This window comes from Cenococcum geophilum (assembly GCF_001692895.1).
Source record: "Cenococcum geophilum 1.58 unplaced genomic scaffold K441scaffold_25, whole genome shotgun sequence".
NCBI lineage: Eukaryota > Fungi > Ascomycota > Dothideomycetes > Gloniales > Gloniaceae > Cenococcum > Cenococcum geophilum.
In genome coordinates this window covers 691,557-698,977 of record NW_027137583.1, presented here as the reverse complement: position 1 = coordinate 698,977, position 7,421 = coordinate 691,557, and positions in this window count along the sequence as shown.

The following is a 7,421-nucleotide window of genomic DNA, read 5'->3' as shown; positions in this document are numbered from 1 at the left end:
TATTAGCGACTTAGTTAATTGAGGCACGAGTACGGCAAGAGGGACGCGTAAGCCTGTACGATTGGTAGTCTATAAACGAAGATCTAAAGCTAGAGAAAGGAAAGGAGACGGAGGGTGGCGCCGCTTAACGTTATATATGATCCTCTGGTCACGTAACGGCAACTGTCTGGAACTGTATGCAACTGTCTATAACTGTCTGCAACTGTCTATAACTATCTATAACTGTCCGCTATAATCTACCGGTTTCTACTAGTGCCGTAACATATATAAAAAATACCTTAAGATATTACTTGCTGACTAGTATACAGACTATATAAAAAATCTACTCAACTACTATAAGGGAGAAATGGCCTAGGCTTAAGCAAAGTAAGCCTACTTTACTAACTATTATAGAACGCCACTACTAGAGATACGTGTTAGCGACTAGATATAGCTAAATATATATAATATCTTTACGCAGAGGCTTATAAAGTCACTTAATTATAAAAACCTCGGTCCCTATTTAATTAAACGAGTTATTAATAGGGGAGCTATATATAAGCTAGAACTTCTACCTACCCTAACCACCCACGGGATATAGCCCGTATTTTACCTATAGCTACAATACCTCTATTAGCCTAACCCCTTACTAGGGTAAATATAGCCTAAACCCCTACTAGTATTAATCTAAGATAAGAACAAAGACGAGAACTATAAGGAGTGGACTATTAAATAAATTATTAACTCTAAATACTTTGGCAAAGGTAAAGGACGACGGCTTTATTATAGAGCTATATATATAGGATTTGATATAAATTAACTAAAATGGCAACTATAGAAAGACTTTAAAAATGCAAAGGATCTAATTAGCGACTTTTACTACGCGAACCTATAGAAGCTAGGCCTAAGTAGAGATTTTATACCTAATCCTCTATAGAAGCCCTTATAGAGTTAAACCGTTATATATTACTATATAAGGGTAAATTACTATTAGATTGCGTTAGATTGCGGTAAAGTGCAATTATATAACTGGAATATCGTTAAGATGTCTAGGAACTTTAACTAGCGGTTAAAGTTATCTAATTAGTTAGATTCTTAGATGCTAAGCCTTATTATATAACGTTGTTTTAAGCCTTTAATAATACCCCCCCTTTCTTCTTTTCTATACCTTAAGTGTTCCTTTTATATATATATAGTAACCACAACGTCGCCAGAGCTCCACCTCTATAGGAGGGGGGTAGCGTTATAGAACTTTACCGTAGGGGCCTCTATAAGAGAGCCCCATGCTCTTATATATACCTCGCGTATAGCTTATATCAACTACGCGTAGGTATAACACCTCCTTACGCCCTTAACCCTTACAATTGATTACGTAACGTCTTATAGACTCCTCAAATACATATACTCTATAGCCACTACCCCTGTCCCGTAATATAGCAAGATTAAAGATCGATTACTAAACTAGATTGCACTTAATCAGCTTAATAAAAAGCAAATTACTATATAGCTATAGCTGTAAACCTTCCTAAAGAAATAGACTTAAAATCCGTATATTATATAATATAATAATATAGAGCTATTCTAGAATATAATATAGCTTAACTGCTACGACTTTTGCTAATTTATAAACTTTATAAAAACTTATACTTAATAAATAGATCTAAAGCCCTTTAAAAATAAGGATAGTAGTATCTATAAAAAGGAAAAGATCGGTTTATCTAGGCTAGAATTAAGCTAGCAATTTATAATAAAATAAAGCGCGTAGGAGCCCTATCGCGGATTACTATATATACTGATTTTAAACGAGTAGTTTTAAACGCTAAAGATATAGTAAGGAACTAGACCTCTTCTGGTAAAAAGCTAAAGGGTTACTAAAAGTATAGGCACTCTAGTAGTAATATAGAGTAGGCCCAACCTTTAAAGAAGCTGTTCTTAAAGAGAACTTTAAAAGGGTTAAAGTTAGGAACCTTAAATAACGGGAAAGACTTTTAGGGCCAACTTAATACCCATCTAGTACCTTTACGGGAATACTCTAAGAAGTTAAGAGAAAACTCCAGAGGTAGATTCTATTAAAAAATAAGTAGGGCGACAACCGTACTAATAATCTAAAAAAAGAAAAGCCTTAGTTATAAACCTCTTCTGGCTATAACTAGGGCAAGATATAAAAGGAAAAACTCTCTATATTACTGTTAAGCTAGAAATAATACTCCCTATAGGTAAGATATATTAGTTCTAAGCATTATATAATAGCGGCGCTAAAATTAATCTTATATAATATAATTTAGTAAAAGAGTATAAACTTATCTTATTATAAAGGTAGCGGGAAAAAAAGGAGCTCTTGCTGCACCCGGCCTAAAAAGACCAAAACCAACCAAAAGAACCCTGAAAAACACCTAGAGAATCCCCCTGAGATGTATGCATTGCAGGGGAGGCACACGTCGAACGACGGTGGCTCGCACTCGCGCGCGACCGCTAGAACTACGCCTAGCAATGGCCCTCTATAATAAAGACGGGCGAATACCACACTATAAAGCGGAAATACCTCTATTAAGAAGGCATCTGATAAAATATAAAGCCTATTAGACGCGTTTAGTATCCAGAATTGTGGGGAAGTAACCGTTAGCTATAACGAACTAATGTAGCTAGCAGAATAGCTCCGCTAGTTTAGCGAACCTTAGGCGCCCCTTTAGCAAACCCTTAATTAAATTCTCTAACGGCTAAGTAAAATTAAAAATAAGTATAACCCCCCCTTACTGGCGAACCGCACCTAGGCCGCCGTAGCTGCGCTTTTACAGCATAGGGAACCCACCCCCCTTAAGTTAATAACTGGGTATATAATTATAATATAACCAAATATAGAATAAGTAGAGGGGCTTAGGGGATAATTAAAAACAGAAGTTCTTATAGAGATACGCAAAGAGGTCTACGATGCTGTTATAGTCCAATACCTTAAGAGCGGAGATATTAAAGTCACTCTAAAGGACTAATAGGTAAAGGAATGAGCCGTAAGGGTAGGGGATAGGCTAGGAAAACGTATTGGCATAAAAGTACTCCGCGAGAATTACCTAGTTAAAGTCCTAGCGGTTTCTATAAGCCTTAGGGTAGAAAAGGGACGCTAGGCGGATAACACAGTAATTATATAGGAGATAGTAAGATAAACGGAACGCCTTATACTAGGACTCGAAATTACCTAAATCTAATGGCTTTAATAGGAAAATATAAACTAAGTATATAACGAGAATAATAAGAGAATATAAGGGTCGCTAGAGACTCGCTAGGGAGACGCTGGATGAACGCATGGCTCCCTTATTGTTAGTATATATACACCAGGAATGCAAAAACTCCTTATCCAAAAAGGAATAATTATAAATGGCCTTATATATAATATAAGGCTCTATAATTATAGACTACGCCTAGAATGATGCTATTGCTGTGTATAATAGGGATATACCTAATCTATATGCGCAGTACAGGTGTGCTGCGGCCACTATGCAGGCCCCCACGATATAAGACATTACTTAAATTAAGACTAAACAAAATGCGCAAACTGCTACTGAAGCATATATAAGGCGTAGGAGAGAGAAGACTGCATTAAATATAGGAGATGGAAGGCAAGGGCTTAACAGCTACGGGAATAACTGCACGCTAGGTTATATAAATGGAAATAATAGGTAATAAGCCAGGGGGACGCAGGCGCCTTCCTAGCGTTTCCTACCTTTAATACTAAAGGGCTAGGCCAGCCATCCTAAGCCTTAACGGGCCAGAAGCAACGCCGCGCGATATTACCAGACTAATTAGGGATATAAGGGCTATAGGGGACATAAGGGAGAGGATGCCCCGTAGGAAGACCCCTATGGACAGCGACAGTAGGCTTAAGACTAGGATAATTAAGAATTAGACTTAATGCGGTAAATATAATATTCGCAGCTGACCTATAAAGGGTATATAGCCGACTAGTAAGAATAGGGGAAGAACTGGTAATAATAATAGATTTAGATATAGAAGCGCTAATAGGAACATAAGACACGGGAATGGAAAGCTCTATATAAAATGAGTAGTAATTAGGGTGTAGACATAAGAGATAGAAGCTCTAAATATCCTAGAGAAAGTGGAAATAGAAGAAGTAAGGAATAAAGGAAAGTCGAAGGACCCTTGCCGGGGGTCCGCCACCTATCTATTATATAGTATAACTGCGGTAATACAAACCACCGCCTTGCAAGGCCCCTACTAGATAGTCTAGACCTAGAGAAATACTATATCCTTGCTATATAAGAACCGTATTATAATACCTTTATACAATTAATATACTGCCCCTAAGGATTCTAGCTCCTATATAAACCAAAAGCAGCTATATGTGTGTGCTTTATAATTAGTAAGGCTATCAGCCTGTCCTTATAGTTATGGTAGGCAGTTAACCTAGATATTATAGTTATAATAATTTAAATATATAGGGGACCGGTATAAATTATTAATGTGTATAACCCTAGGGTTGAAGGGGTCCTATAAATAGAGAATATTATATTGGTAATAAGCTTACTAGAAACCGAAGGTATAGAGTCTATTCTACTAGGAGATATAAACCTCCACCACCCGCGGTAGGGGGGTATCCATATTGCTGCAGATTAATAGTTAGAGTGCCTACTAAGAGCTATGGATATCTGGGGCCTTAAGCTAGTTACCCCCCTAGGAGTAATTATATGGCAATGAGGCACCGCCAGAAGTACAATTAACCTTATATTTATGGACGAAGGCCTATACTAGAGACTTAAAAGGTATAACCCCGAAGAAGAATGGGCACTTACCCTAGACCATATCCCTATTTAGATACAGCTAGACCTAGATACTAAAGCGTAACTAAATAGAAAAAGATATGTAATAAGGAAGCTTAAGATAAATAGTTTCCTTAATGCAGTTAAATAACAACTCTAAGACCTAGAAGAAATCCACCTAATACCAAACGAGTAAGGCTTATTGGCTATCCCTAAGGAAATTAACCGAAGACTAGAAAGGATCTAGGTAGCGATTAAAAATAGGCTAGAAGAGTACTGCCCGATCTTAAAACCGGGCCCCTATGCGCGACACGTATGGTCCATATAATGCGTAGTTTTGGTTGCTAGCCAATGATGAGCAAGAAGGAAATATATAAGTAGCTATAACCCTAAAGACGAGAGATAATATAAAGATATAAGAAACCAGCTAAAGAATACCCTAAAAAAAGAAGCAAGGAATAACTGGAGACGGTTTATAAATGAGTATACTTTTAACCCGAGCCTCCCCTATAATAAGGGCCTTTGGGCTATAGCAAAATAGGTAAAGAAAAAGGTAGGGCGCCTAGTAGAAGACCTATACCTACTACCCCTACGAAGAGTAGGAGAATTATAGGCTACAAATAATAATAATAAGAAGGCAAAGATCCTTATAGAAAGGTTCTTCCCTTAACCGGCTTTAGTAGACCTCAGTAATATCACGGGCAAAACACCGGTGACTCGCCTGTGGGTTAACAGCGATATAATAATAGAGGAAATAGCTAGAACTATTAGCCGCCTTTTAAATAATATAGTACTAGGACTAGATAGGATTCCAAATAAGGCCCTAAAAACCTGTAGGCCACTTATAGCACCTTAGCTTGTAGATATAGCCAGAGCATGCTTTGTTATAGGCTACTACCTACGACTTAGAAGATCTATGACGACGGTTATCCTATAAAAAAAAGGTAAAGTAGATTACTTAATCCTAGGAAGCTACCGCCCTATTGCTTTAGAAAACACCCTTAGCAAGATCTTAGAAAGGGTAATAGCGGAATATATGGTAGATATGGTAAAGGAACACGCCCTACTACCATAAAGCTAAATGGGGGTAAGAAAGAACCGCTTAATACTATTAGCACTTACGCTACTTACTGCCACCATTAAATCTGTATAGGCGATGTGAAAGGACTTTATAGTATTAATACTTAGCCTAGATATTAGTGGTGCCTACAATAATGTACCCCACGAGCGTCTCCTATATATCCTTAGGGTAAAGGGCTTCCCAGAATGGATTATATAATTTATCTAAGGGTTTATAGGCCAGAAAGAAATATTACTGGTCTTCAGCGGATACCAGAGCCCCCCTATTGCAGTTACAACAGGAATACCATAAGAATTACCCCTCTCGCCTATACTCTTCCTTTTCTTTATAAGTAACCTACTCGACTTCTTTAAGAAAGGGGCAACCTAAGGGATAGGCTTTGTTGACGACACAAACCTAATTATATACGGGCTAATAGCCGCAGAGAATTGCAGAACACTAGAGAAAGCTTATAATACTTATATAGAATGGGCAAAACATTATAGAGTCTAATTCTTACCAGAGAAATACCAGCTAATCCATTTTATAAGAAAACGCAACTAATCTATAGATCTCTAGCATATAATTCGCATCTAAGGCTTTAGGGGTTAACCAGTTTAGGGCCTAAGGGTATTAGGAGTATAGGTAGACAGTAAGCTTTAGTAGAGCGCATATGCGGCGTAAGCGGCCCGTAAAGGCTAAGCATAGTTTATCGCTTTATCTAGGATTATTAATTCTATATAGGGTCCATGCTTCTAGAGGTCACGCCTACTATATATAGCAGTCGTCCGGCTAACCATAACATATAGATCCAGTATTTGGGCCATTGGAGAAACTAAAAAGGGCCCCCCTAAATTACTCCTTAAACCACTTTAAAAGGTCTAAATAGCCTACCTCTGGAGTATTATAGGCGGGTATAAGCGAACGGCCACAGCACTGCTTAAGAAGGAATCTAATATTCCCCCCCTATAGTTATATATTAAAGCCGCTGCAATATAAAGGACGTAAAATAAACGCAACTCTAATATTATAAAGTATATTAAGACACGCCTAAGTAAACTATAAAGGGACCCTAGGGTGCCCTATAGGAGAATAAACTAACAACCCTAAAGTAGGGAAGAGATATTAGAGAAACAGGTAAAGAAAGTAGAAGAAGAATAGTGCCGCTTTAGGGCCTAGGCCTATATAGAGGAGAAAGGGAAACGTATAAGAGGTTAGTAAAGACAACAGCAAGATAGAGAAAGGAGCTAAAGTAGAACACGTAAGAATGCCGGGAAACTATCTACCGTAATATAATACTGGTTAGACCAACGCTGGAGAGGTAAATAGGAGTCGAAGGTATAGAGGCTGACTTAGGCAAGACGAACCTAAGCTATAGCATAGTTAATGCTATGGGGGGTAAATACCCAAGGGCTCCGAGAAGGCCTAATAAAGGCAGAAAACATAATAGCAACACTCTTAAGAACAGGAATAATAGGACTAAAAGATTGGCTTTACTGGGTAGGTATCCTAGTAGGTAGCCCGAGATGCGAATGTGGCTAGCCAAAACAGATACTAAAACACATAATACTGCTATACCCCCTACGCACCAATTAAGAAATAATGCTCTTAGC